Here is a 14000-nt window from a genome sequence, read left to right as displayed (position 1 = left end):
GACTCTTAGTAATTTACATATTAATAGGTTATGAGAAAGGTAATGGTAAATTCTTCATATTAGTCAGAATTAGGATTACACAAAACTCAATAGCTTAAATGGAACACAAAGACTGCTTGAGTTCTGTCCTGTGAGGAGTCTGTTATTCCATTTGTAATACATTTATCTTTAGATTGGATAGGGTGGGATTTGCATTCCCAAAGTTACAACTAGTTTCCAGATTCTTATCAGTCAGTATTAGGAGTGACTGTTTTTAATAGTGATAATGAGGCAGCTATTCCCAGGAGGAGATTTAGTCACTGGCAGAATTGTCAGAACCCTGAAATATTTTGGGAAAACCTAGGGTGGAAAAAACAAGCTGTTTCAAAAACAAAACATGACGGAAAAAGCTGCTTTGGAGGGGAAGATTAGATGGGGATGGATAAAGGTGGCAAGAAACCAAATGAACTTTACTAAGGCTGTAAGCTACCTAGAAGCCGGAAGAGATTAGTATTATTTACCTAAAGCACTCTAGTGTGAACATGAAGTTTTGAGTGTTCTAAGATTAAGTTGGTTGACAGCCACTCATCTGAAAGTATGTTCTTTGTGTGTACTGGCAAAGTTTAATTTGACTTTGACAAAGAGATTCTTCTGGCAGCAACCTGTTTTTGTTGACAGTTTGAGAAAATTTTGGGGTTTTTTTTTTAATGTCAAAGACGTATTTTACTGGCTTTAGAGGTATGTGTGTGAGGAGTGTTCATAATCCTACAAGTCCATGATTAGGCAAAACAGAGATGAGAAATGTAAATTAACTATGACTTCAGGTATGTCTATCCCACCTCAATTTTAAGTGCAAAAGGAATCTTTTTTGATTAGGATTTCTTCACAGCCACTTGCCTACCAATATTTTGTTGTTCAGTCGCTCAGTTATGTCCGACTCTCTGCGACCCCATGAACTACAGAATGCCAGGCTTCCCTATCCTTCACCACCTCTCGGAGCTTGCTCAAACTCATGTGCATTGAGTCGGTGATGCCAACTAATCATCTCATCCTCTGTCGTCCCCTTCTGCTAACATAACATCAGTCAGTTCAGTTCAGTTCAGTTCAGTCGCTCAGTTGTGTCCGACTCTTTGCGACCCTATGAATTGCAGCACTCCAGGCCTCCCTGTCTATCACCAACTCCTGGAGTTCACTCAGACTCATGTCCATCGAGTCAGTGATGCCATCCAGCCATCTCATCCTCTGTCGTCCCCTTCTCCTCTTGCCCCCAATCCCTCCCAGCATCAGAGTCTTTTCCAATGAGTCAACTCTTCGCATGAGGTGGCCAAAGTACTGGAGTTTCAGCTTTAGCATCAGTCCTTCCAAAGAACACCCAGGACTGATCTCCTTTAGGATGGATGGACTGGTTGGATCTCCTTGCAGTCCAAGGGACGTAGGGACTCTCGAGAGTCTTCTCCAACACCACAGTTCAAAAGCATCAATTTTTTGGCGCTCAGCCTTCTTCACAGTCCAACTCCTCACATCCATACATGACTACTGGAAAAACCATAGCCTTGACTAGACGGACCTTTGCTGGCAAAGTAATGTCTCTGCTTTTGAATATGCTATCTAGGTTGGTCATAACTTTCCTTCCAAGGAGTAAGCGTCTTTTAATTTCATGGCTGCGGTCACCATCTGCAGTGATTTTGGAGCCCCAAAAAATAAAGTCTGACACTGTTTCCACTGTTTCCCCATCTATTTGCCGTGAAGTGATGGGACCAGATGCCATGATCTTCGTTTTCTGAATGTTTAGCTTTAAGCCAACTTTTTCACTCTCCACTTTCACTTTCATCAAGAGGCTTTTTAGGTCCTCTTCACTTTCTGCCATAAGGGTGGTGTCATCTGCCTAACTGAGGTTATTGATATTTCTCCCGGCAATCTTGATTCCAGCTTGTGCTTCTTCCAGCCCAGCGTTTCTCATGATGTACTCTGCATAGAAGTTAAATAAGCAGGGTGACAATATACAGCCTTGACGTACTCCTTTTCCTATTTGGAACCACTCTGTTGTTCCATGTCCACTTCTAACTGTTGCTTCCTGACCTGCATATAGGTTTCTCAAGAGGCCGGTCAGGTGGTCTGGTATTCCCATCTCTTGAAGAATTTTCCAGTTTATTGTGATCCACACAAAGGCTTTGGCATAATCAATAAAGCAGAAATAGATGTTTTTTTTGAACTCTCTTGCTTTTTTCATGATCCAGCAGATGTTGGCAATTTGATCTCTGGTTCCTCTGCCTTTTCTAAAACCAGCTTGAACATCAGGAAGTTCACGGTTCATGTATTGCTGAAGCCTGGCTTGGAGAATTTTGAGCATTACTTTACTAGCGTGTGAGATGAGTGCAATTGTGCAGTAGTTTGAGCATTCTTTGGCATTGCCTTTCTTTGGGATCAGAATGAAAACTGACCTTTTCCAGTCCTGTGGCCACTGCTGAGTTTTCCAAATTTGCTGACATATTGAGTGCAGCACTCATAACAAGCTCATAACATAACATAGCAAGCTGTAAAACCTTGTTTCATTTTCCTTAAATCCAGAAGTGATTCTATACCAAATCCAAACAAATCAAATCACTCTTAAAGGAATAAGTGAAAACATGTGTAGCTGCTTTGACTGGAGTATATCTGTCTACAGATTGTCTCAGTTCTCTGTGGTAAGCAGATTCCTCCTTAAATATCCTGTGCTGACCATGACTACCCTCATCTGGAGGTGCACAAGAGGATGTGACAGCATTTACTTATCTGAACTGTGTTTTGTAAACTGACTGTATAATAACTTTACTAGCTAGTTAAGGTCAACCTGACAGCCATATAAAGAAAGATTAAAAATAAATACTAAATGCTATCAGTTGTATTTAATATGTTGTGTATTATAATTTGGACTTCCCTGGTGGCTCAGACGGTAAAGTGCCTGTCTACAATGCGGGAGACCTGGGTTCGATCCCTGGGTCGGGAAGATCCCCTGGAGAAGGAAATCGCAATCCACTCCAGTACTATTGCCTGGAAAATCCCATGGACAGAGGAGCCTGGTAGGCTATAGTCCATGGGGTTGCAAAGAGTTGGACACGACTGAGTGACTTCACTTTTTGTAATTTATATGTACTGAAATCTTTTAGTGTCTAGGGTAATAAAGATATGAAAAAAATTGAATTTGTTGCCCCTTAAATGCTCATTCTCGAGTTTGTTGTGTTTTTTATTTGAATTTCTTACAGGGTTAAGTTTAGTCTTTTTGTAGCGTTTTGACAGAATTGTAGGCTTGCAGAGGGAAACCCTTTGTGCGATAGGAAGTCATTTGGTATAAATTGCTGTGGTAACTCCGTGAAGGACAACTGCTACCTTTTCCTGAGTTGGGCCAGGTTGGGTATCATATGATGTAGGAATATCCCAGAATAATAATTGGAGTTGCAGATGACTTAGAATATCAGACAGTAGGAAGATGATTATTAACTTTTTATTGTATGAGTAATCAACTGTAGAAAAATGGGAAATACAACAAATGAAAGGAGAACAGCTTCTTATTGGGAAAACTTGTAATCTGAAAAAAAAGAATCATGAACTAAATCAAGCTGAACTTGGTGCTAGTTTTTCTCATGTTTTTGTTTTGTATTTTTTCTATCAGTGTGTTAAATGCATAGTTTAATGATTCAATAGCTCTATAAGACTTGTTTTGAAAAGCAGCAGTTCTCCCGCTTGATCCCCCACTTCTTCCCTAGAGGCAAACGCTTTAATTTCTTATAGCTGATTCTTACCTCTGTGTTCTTGGAGGGGAGTAAAAATTCTTTCTCCTACTGTCCTCCTGGGTTCTGTAGCTAGGATCCTGTAAATGGACTGACAAGAGACATACAAACAAAGGAAAAGCATACACATTTATTTATTGATAATATAGATTTTGTGTGATGAGTCTACATAAGGAAATGAAAACCTGAAGAAGTGGTTAGGCCTGAGCATTTTTTTTTTTTAATGTGTATATGTAGTTATTTGGAGAAGGCAATGGCACCCCACTCCAGTACTCTTGCCTGGAAAATCCCATGGACAGAGGAGCCTGGTAGGCTGCAGTCCATGGGGTCACTAAGTCAGACACGACTGAGCGACTTCCCTTTCACTTTTCACTTTCATGCATTGGAGAAGGAAATGGCAACCCACTCCAGTGTTCTTGCCTGGAGAATCCCAAGGACTGGGGTGCCTGGTGGGCTTCTGTCTATGGGGTCGCTCAGAGTTGGACACGACTGAAGTGACTTAGCAGCAGTAGCAGCAGCATGTAGTTATTTGTGGACTTCCCTGGTAGTTTAGACAATAAAGAACCTGCCTGCAATGCGGGAGACCCAGGTTTGAGCCCTAGGTCTGGCAGATTCCCTGGACAAGGAAATGATAACTCACTCTAGTATTCTTGTCTGGAGAATTCCATGGATATAGGAGCCTGGCGGGCTACAGTCTGTGGGGTTGCAAAGAGTAGGACTGAGCGACTCACACACACATGTATGTATGTATTTAGTTACGGCTGCACTGGGTCTCCGTTGCCGTGCATGGACTTTGTCTTGTTACAGTGAGTGGGGCTTCTCTCTAGTTGTGGTACATCGTCTTCTCATTGCAGTGGCTTCTCTTGTAAAGTCATGCGAGTTCTAGAGCGTGGGCTCAGTAGTTGTGGCCCAGGGGCCTTGTTGCCCCTTGGCATGTGGGATCTTCCCACAACAGGGATCAACCCTTGTCCCCCACATTGGCAGGTGTGTTCTTAGCCACTGGACTCCCAGGGAAATCCAGGCCTGAGCATTTTGATACTGAGTTTGAAAGAGTAGAAAGTCATGGAAGAATGTGATAGGACAAAATAATATGAGCTATGGTTAATAAATGGGAAGCTTAACAAGGCCAGTTACTTTGAATTTCTCTTTGTCTGTTCATCTTCAGAAATAAGGATCCTCCCTTCCTCCAGATATAGGGAAGGCCTTTCTCACACCAGGGTCTTAGGACCTGCTTCAGAGTCCAAAGAGGTCAGTTAGTCCTTCCTGCACCTGTCATTTCTCAAATTTCTTCAGCTTAAAATAATCACTATGCCAAGGCACTGTATTTTGGGATAGCAAGTTCTGAACCTTGTCATTCTTAATAGCATTCTTGTATTCTGATTTCTTGATTTCTCAGCTTCCGGTATTATCTTTATTTCCTATTATGGCAGATGAAGATATAGTTCTTTTTCCACATCTCCAGGTACCTTTTTTCTTTTCCCATCTTGGTATAGGTGTTCATAACTGCTTAGATCAGTGTTCAGTGTTTACACAGTTAAGAGTGAATGTGCTATTCACAGTTAAGCCATTTAACAAGCTGTGAACACTTTTACTTTTCTATACAATTTTGGTTTTCTGTGAAATTTCTGTTTTTCTTTGTTGTTGCTTACTTTTATATTAATGCCTTTTACAGTTCAGATTGCAACTTGCCCAAATTTCCTTTCAGGAAATCCCAACACTTAAGGTGTTCTATTAGCTTCTCAAATTCCTGAGTATATGGTCCCACATTGACTGGTTGCCCATTGTTTTTATGTGTACCTCTTATTTGGGTCTTCCCTTCACCAGCATCTTAGGGTTACTCTTCCTTTTTGTGTTGAGTTCTAGTTTTTTAGATCTCATATCTTCTTGTGTCTTACTTTGTCAGAACGTATTCTCCAATAGCTGCCTGAGAAAGGGAAGGTTTGATTTTTAATCAGCTTGGAGACTTTGAATGACTGAACCCATCTTACTCTGTCCTTACTTTTAATTGATAGTTTGGCTGGGTATAGAATTCTAGCTTGTAAATTTTCAAGGCATGACTTAATTGTTTTATAGTTTCCTCCAAGTTTACTGCATTGTTCTTGAAGCCGAAGTCATTAAGTTCCTAATTATTTATGTGATCAGTTCTTTTGTTTCTCAGTGTTTAAAATTGCACAATAATATACCTTAGTGTGAGTTTGGTTCCATCCATTGTGCTGAGCATTTGATGAATCCTTTCTGTCACGAAACTGTTTTGTTGATGTGTGTTAGTTGCTCAGTTGTGTCTAACTCTTTGTGACTCCCATGGACTGAAGCCTGCCAGGTGCCTCTGTCCATGAAATTCTCCAGGCAAGAATACTGGAGTGGGTTGCTATTCCCTTCTCCAGGAGATCTTCCTGACCCAGGGATTGAACCCAGGTCTCCTGCATCACAGACACATTCTTGATGACTTCTCCCTTTTTTCTTTTTATCTCCTTTTGAACTCTTATTATTCAGATATTGGACCTCCTGGACTCATGTTCCAGAATTCTTATGCTATTCTATTGAGTTTTTCATTTCAGCTCTTACAGTTTAAATTAGCAAGGAAGCATGCTTGTGATCACTTTCTGATTCTCTCTGTTGTCCTTTTTTTTTTTTAACATACTGTTCTTGCTTCATATTTATATTATTTTGTGCTATATTTCTGAAAATATTAACGGTGTCTTTCTCTCCAGAATTTTCTTTTGCCTGTATAGTCTCTGTCAGGACTAGCTACATAATTTGCAGGGCTGAGTACAGAGTGAAAATGTGGGGCCCCTTGTTTAACATTATTAAAGAATTATAAGACAGCAACAGCAGAGCATCAAACCTAATGTGGAGCTCTTCAAAGTGCAGAGTGCTGTATGACTGCCCAGGTCTCTCAGCTTTCTTTTCCTATTTCCATTTCTATTTTTTTATACTAGAATGTCTAATGCTTGGCTGTTTCCTGATATTTAAGAGTTGGATCCTAAGAAGCTGACTGGAAGCTCTGAACGTGCAAGTAGGACTTACCAATTGTGAGCTTTGAAGTAGGATGATCTGGCTGGTCAAATATAGTTTGAGAACTTGTCAATATTTTTATATTTTTCCTTGTAGACTAATCGCTGGGCAAATTCCCCAGAGACGTCTCTTCTAATCACTGCCTGGAAGTGAAGGCCTGGCTGTCAGTCTTTTGAGAAAGGTATTGACAAAGGGGTCTGGGCTTAGTGGGTAGTACTAGCACATCAGAGACAGTTGTTTTCAGGAACTTTGTGAGTGAGTTGCTACATACAACAATTATTAAAGATTGTATACAGACTTATTAAATGTTCTATTAAAATTAATAAATATAAAAGCTCACCACTCTCTGTTTATTGTATTACATTTTTAATTGTGGATGCTCTTGAGAGTATGTACATCTGTCTGTAGAGTGGGAATATCATGTTGTCACAGGCATCTCTTCTGAATTCTGCATTTAGTGACATTGGTTGCTTGAAGCAGCTATGGTAAGCAGCAAATATTACAAATAACTACCCTTGTTTCCCCCACTTCCTCTGCTCGCCAGACCCCAGCCAGTTGTTAGACGTTTGTTTATCAACACACTGGGGACTGGAATCTAGTACATATGTTAGCTTACACTGTCTTCACCTTACCTAGTGGTCTCCAGTCCATGTAAACCTCTGTTTATTTATAAACCTTCTTAGATTACCTTCAGTGTTGCATGGGTGAAGGAAAGGCATTTATCTGCCTGCCTGAGAGAGTGGAGGGGTACCTGAGAATTGCATTTCAGAAAGATTTTCTGTTAATTCTTCCCATTTATCCCCACTGAGCCTTTTGGAGGCCTATTCCTTGATGCTTACCTTAGGATTCAGTTTTCTTGGGTCTTTGGGTCCTTTACCCCTTAACCATTTATTTTCCAGCTTTCAAAAATTTGTGGCTGTAATCTTCAGTTCTCTTCATCTCTGTGGGTTTTTATTAAAATAAAAGAAAGAAAAGGAATCCCTTGGTGTTCTGGGAAGGATCAGTGAATAGCTATGTGTTTAGTCCATCATCTTTACCCAGAAGTCTGGCGTCTAATTCTTGGGGGAAAAAAAAGATTAGGTAAAAGTAGACTCAACAATTTAAGGGAGTTCTCAGTAGGCTTAGTCAGCCTCCTGATTTGCAGGTCATGCATAAATGCAGTCAGGAAAAGATTCTACTGATTCTAGAATATTTTTCATTTCCAAAAAGAAGTAACCATCTGTAAGTAGATGTTGTTAGCTTTTCATATGGATGTGTGGGACATACAGAAATACAGGGCAGTTTTAGGTCATATAGTTTGGTATTACAGAGAATTGGAACCATAGTACCTAATTGTCCTAGATTCTGTAGCCATTCCAGTTGCCCAACAAGTGGCTGGATCTGGCGACCTGGTCACCTCATCTGCTCTTGTGGCAAACGTCTATTGCTCCCTCATGCACTGAGTCTTCCAATTTTATGACTTTGTCTCCACTCCTAACTTCTGCTCAGATTCAGTGCGCCCATCTCCCCATTAGATTTGATGTGTTTGGGTGGTTAGACTCTCACTGCTGTTAATTTTACACCAGGCCGCCTCTTGGTCCACTAGCTTTCCTTTGTCTGTTTGCTGATGGTTGCCTTTTGGGTAAGGCAAGAGTTGAAAGGTGTTCGGATACCAGTGTAGCAACTAAAGTGAAAGAAACTGTTTGTAATGTCTCAGAAGGGAGTTGTGGGCCTCTCAGACACTTTCTCTTGGATTCAAGGAATGCAGCTATTTACATATATTAAAATTTTTTTTTGTGGCTCAGGGCAGTGACAGTTGTGGCTAAAAGGAACAGATATCTGACAGGATGTAAAAGGAATAAATATTTGATGCTCTGCATGTGAAATTAGATTAGATGTCTAGGCGAACCTTCTTTTTCAAAGCTGTGAAAATGGTTATAGCAATATCCAGTTGTTAAAAATTTCTGTTGAAAGGGCTCTGATAAGTGCTGCTTATTGCCCCCTTTTTCAGTCTTCAGTTTTTCCTCCTTCCCTCATCATCTTTTGTGTTTTTAACTAGAGGATTTCCCCCCTCTGTTTATGAGATAGAGGCCAATCACTTTGCATGTGCTGTGGACTGGGGTTTTTTGTTGTTGTTATTATTTGTTGTTGTTCAGGCACCAGGTCTGACTCTGTGACCCCATGAGCTGCAGCACACCAAGCTTCTGTGTCCTTCACTGTCTCCATGAATTGGTTCAGACTCATGTCCATCCAGTCAGTAATGCCATCCAACCATCTCATCCTCTGTTGTCCCCTTCTTCTCTTGGCAAAGGAGTTTTTGTGTTTTAAAATCCGTTGTAATTTCTGGTGATCTCTCTGGGAAGAAATGCTGCTCTTTCTCAGGATGGCTTGGGGATTAGGCCAGGTTTTTTCCATATGATTATATGTTCTTTACAGAGAGTCTGAGGCTACTCTGATGGTTCAGCATTAAAGACTCTGCCCATGCAGGAGACTCAGGTTGGATCCCTGGATTGGAAAGATCCCTGGGAGAAGGAAATGGCAACACAGTCCGGTATTCTTGCCTGAAAAATCCCATGGACAGAGGAGCCTGGCAGGCTACAGTCCAAAGGGTTGCAAAGAGTTGGACACAACTGAGTATGCACCACCAAGAGTCTGGAAAGAATTTTTTCTGGGGTTTGAACTTTATTTGTACTAAAAAGTCTTTCACAAGTATAACTTACATCATCTTGAGGGACTTCCCTGGTCCAGTGGGTAAGAATCCACCTTCTAATGCAGGGATGCAGGTTCAATTCCTGGTTGGGAAACTACTATTCCACATGTAGCGGAGTGACTAAGACCACGTGACGCAGTTAGAAAGCCCGAGCAGTGCAGTGAGGACCCGGCGTGGCCAAAGTGAGACAATAAATAAAATAAAGCTAGGGTAAAAACCATCTTGACTAACATATTTAAACAGGCATCTTATGTGAAAACAATAAAATGCTGTGAAATTGGAACTGCCTTGGGGTATCTAGGTCTTAACTGTCATGCTTGCCATAATCACTTCCTCAGAAACTGACGTGCATTTTGCTTGGCATTTCCCACAGCATGCATTTGAGATAGGAATTATAAAAATGGGGGACCTTGTTGGCATGGTTTGGGGAGAATTGTGGTAGCGTTATGGTACCTTTAAGAAAAGCTGATTCAGGAACTTGACTTTGTCAAGGTGATGGTGATTGCCTGCTTAACCAGCAGCCTCGGAGGAGTTTGTTTCCTCAGCCCCACATGATTAAGCAGTTAGCTCTCAGGTAGTGGTGTAACTTGGAGCTGCTGCCACACCTCTCGTGTTTTTGACATCAGATCAGATCAGATCAGTCGCTCAGTCGTGTCCGACTCTTTTCGACCCCATGAATCGCAGCATGCCAGGCCTCCCTGTCCATCACCAACTCCCGGAGTTCACTCAGACTCACATCCATCGAGTCAGTGATGCCATCCAGCCATCTCATCCTCTGTCATCCCCTTCTCCTCCTGCCCCCAATCCCTCCCAGAATCAGGGTCTTTTCCAATGAGTCAACTCTTCGCATGAGGTGACCAAAGTACTGGAGTTTCAGCTTTAGCATCATTCCTTCCAAAGAAATCCCAGGGCTGATCTCCTTCAGAATGGACTGATTGGATCTCCTTGCAGTCTAAGGGACTCTTCAAGAGTCTTCTCCAACACCACAGTTCAAAAGCATCAATTCTTCACTGCTCAGCCTTCTTCACAGTCCAACTCTCACATCCATACATGACCACAGGAAAAACCATAGCCTTGACTAGACGGACCTTTGTTGGCAAAGTAATGTCTCTGCTTTTCAATATGCTATCTAGGTTGGTCATAACTTTTCTTCCAAGGAGTAAGTGTCTTTTAATTTCATGGCTGCAGTCACCATCTGTAGTGATTTTGGAGCCCAGAAAAATAAAGTCTGACACTGTTTCCACTGTTTCCCCATCTATTTCCCATGAAGTGGTGGGACCGGATGCCATGATCTTCGTTTTCTGAATGTTGAGCTTTAAGCCAACTTTTTCACTCTCCACTTTCACTTTCATCAAGAGGCTTTTTAGGTCCTCTTCACTTTCTGCCATAAGGGTGGTGTCATCTGCATATCTGAGGTTATTGATATTTCTCCCGGCAATCTTGATTCCAGTTTGTGTTTCTTCCAGTCCAGCGTTTCTCATGATGTACTCTGCATAGAAGTTAAATAAACAGGGTGACAATATACAGCCTTGATGAACTCCTTTTCCTATTTGGAACCAGTCGTTGTTCCATGTCCAGTTCTAACTGTTGCTTCCTGACCTGCATACAAATTTCTCAAGAGGCAGATCAGGTGGTCTGGTATTCCCATCTCTTGAAGAATTTTCCACAGTTTATTGTGATCCACACAGTCAAAGGTTTTGACATACCCTAAGCTAAATGGTGGGACTTTTCCAATGGCTCAGCAATAAAGAAGCTGCCAGTGCAGGAGGTGCTGGTTCCATCCCTGAGTTGGGAAGATGCCCTGGAGGAGGAAAAGGCTATCCACTCCAATATTCTCACGTGAAAAATCCCGTGGACAGAAGAGCCTGGCGGGCTATAGTCCAAAGGGCCACAGAGCGACTGAGCATGCAAGATAAATGGTAGGATTGTTTGTCAGTTATCAGCAAGGGTTTTGTTTTTTTCGTGCCTCCCTTCATTCGGTGGACACTTTTTAAACATGTATTTTAAGATGAGAAAGTTTAAAACATTTTTTATGTATAGTCATGGTCTTTTGTTAAAACTGGCTTGCTGTTGCAATAGCAGATGGGTGTGATAAAATGGGAACATGTCAACTGTAAAAAGAAACCAATGCAGATTAAATCACAATTAAAAATATCTCTAATATGAGTCACTAAAATGTTTTTCCTTTGGGTTGACTCTTAATATTGTGTCCTTTTTTTTTTTTAAGTCATCTTTTGACAAAACCAAGGAATGAAAAAAAAAAAAAAAAAGATACAGAGAAAATGACCAGGGGTGCCCTTGAAATTTCTTTATTCAAAGATTTTTAGAACATGGACTTTATCAAGTCAGAGAATCTTGAAAACAAGACAGTTACCTGTAAGAACAGGCTGATACGGGCTTTTTGCTTTTTCAAGTTGTCAAAAATGGATTATATTATCAGGAATATCTGATCCTCTTGTAATATAAGGAGTATCAGAAGAATATTATCCACAGATGCCTTTCAAATGGTGCCTTACATCCCTTATACCAGTGCCCAAAGTATAATATACCTAGCATACTTGATCTTTTGCTGAGACAACTTGCAACATTTCTAACTGGTCCCAATGCTTAGCTCAGTGCTGAGCCCCAATAGGTGTTCAGCATTTGTTGAATAGAGAAATGAATCATTACGTGTCATATTTCCAAACTGGTGCTTTTCATAGCCATTCTTTGTAAAGCTGCTCCAGGGATTTGTCAGAAAAACTAATCTAACCATGTTATATTTCCCTTTAAAAAAAAATCTTCAGTGGCCCTCATCTACTTAAAGTTTTGCCTTTCAGACTTTCCTCTAAAAGTATTTTGCCATTATAAAATTAGCATTCTGTGGTCAGAAATTCAAACAACATTGAAAATAGATGTGAAAAAAATACATGTCCCTAACTCAGCTTCAAAACATCCAGTTTGCTGGGCATTATATACCTTTCTATCAATTTTGCAGACTATAGTCTTTTCATTTTTGTTTTACACCATTGTGCTAAAATATTATGCTAAAATAGTGACACTTCATCCCTCCCCCATTGGCCCGGGTGAACTATTTAATGTCATGGAAATTAACCTTTTGTATATATTGCACATAATTAACCTTTTGTGTGTATGTTCTCCCAGTCTTTTGCTTGTCTTTAACTTTATGGTGTCTTTGCCCCAAGTAGATACTTAAAATTTGTATTTAGTCAGGTATTTCAGTGTTTTGTGTTTTTTGCTTCAGTTCAGTTCAGTCGCTCAGTCATGTCCGACTCTTTGCGACCCCATGAATCACAGCACACCAGGCCTCCCTGTCCATCACCAACTCCCAGAGTTCACTCAGACTCACGTCCATTGAGTCAGTAATGCCATCCAGCCATCTCATCCTCTGTCGTCCCCTTCTCCTCCTGCCCTCAATCCCTCCCAGCATCAGAGTCTTTTCCAATGAGTCAACTCTTCGCATGAGGTGGCCAAACTACTGGAGTTTCAGCTTTAGCATCAGTCCTTCCAAAGAACACCCAGGACTGATCTCCTTTAGGATGGATGGACTGGTTGGATCTCCTTGCAGTCCAAGGGACGTAGGGACTCTCGAGAGTCTTCTCCAACACCACAGTTCAAAAGCATCAATTTTTTGGCGCTCAGCCTTCTTCACAGTCCAACTCCTCACATCCATACATGACTACTGGAAAAACCATAGCCTTGACTAGACGGACCTTTGCTGGCAAAGTAATGTCTCTGCTTTTGAATATGCTATCTAGGTTGGTCATAACTTTCCTTCCAAGGAGTAAGCGTTTTTTAATTTCATGGCTGCAGTCACCATCTGTAGTGATTTTGGAGCCCCCAAAAATAAAGTCTGATACCGTTAAGGAGTTACTTCCCACTAAGACTTTAAAATCATTTCTCATAACTGACAGTATTAAATTTTGCAGTTTATTCAGTCTGGCACTTTTATGTTTTTATGGTGTAGTAGGCATATACGTTTTTACTCAGATATTTGGTTTTCTCAGTTTATTCAGACATTCTGCTTTTCCACTCACTGTGCGTCTAATCATTTAGATTGCTGTTTTCTTGAACTCCTTACATGTTTCTGCTCTGCTTCATACTGTTTTGGTTACTATAGTCTTAGCATAATTTTTTTTAAGAGTTTTATGTTTTTCCCACTTCAGATCTTATTCTTTTTCATCTACTTTTAAAATGTAGATAAGAATCACATACCATAAGATTCACCTTTTTAAACAAATAATTTTTATTTTGGCCTTACCATTTGGCATGCAGGATCTTAGTTCTCCAACCAGGAATGGAACCTGCACTCCCTTGAGTGGAAGCAGAGATTCTTAACCACTGGCCTACCAAGGAAGTCCCAGGCTTTTCTTTATTGTGGTGAGTGGGGAGTACTCTCTGGTTGTGGTGTGCTGGCTTCTCATTGCAGTGGCTCATCTTGTTACGGAGCACAGGCTCTGGGGTGTGTGGGCTCAGTGGCTGCGGAACACAGGCTCTGTAGTGGCTGCACGCAGGCTCAGTAGTTGCAGCTCCCAGGCTCTGGGGCACAG

The 14000-nt window shown here is 41.0% G+C and overlaps 1 protein-coding gene across 7 annotated transcripts in view; it reads left to right on the top strand.

Annotated features, from left to right (window-relative positions):
• The window catches only part of FBXO34 (F-box protein 34), an 82040-nt gene that overhangs the window by 39936 nt on the left and 28104 nt on the right, over positions 1-14000 (top strand). For 2 of the 7 annotated variants that reach the window (XM_086320567.1, XM_086320569.1), the window contains 2 exons: positions 6858-6942; positions 13726-13830. The exons of 2 other annotated variants lie outside the window; for them this stretch is intronic. The gene's annotated coding sequence lies outside the window, so the exon portion shown is untranslated. The remainder of the gene's footprint in view (positions 1-6857; positions 6943-13725; positions 13831-14000) is intronic. 3 more of the 7 variants (XM_086320566.1, XM_086320568.1, XM_086320571.1) reach the window with 2 other exon arrangements.

The sequence above is a fragment of the Bos grunniens genome, chromosome 10 (assembly GCF_055505025.1).
Source record: "Bos grunniens cultivar Pamir isolate PY7600 chromosome 10, Bosgru_T2T1.0, whole genome shotgun sequence".
Lineage (NCBI taxonomy): Eukaryota > Metazoa > Chordata > Mammalia > Artiodactyla > Bovidae > Bos > Bos grunniens.
Note: the sequence above shows the minus strand (reverse complement) of the source record. Positions and strands in the feature narration are given on the sequence as shown.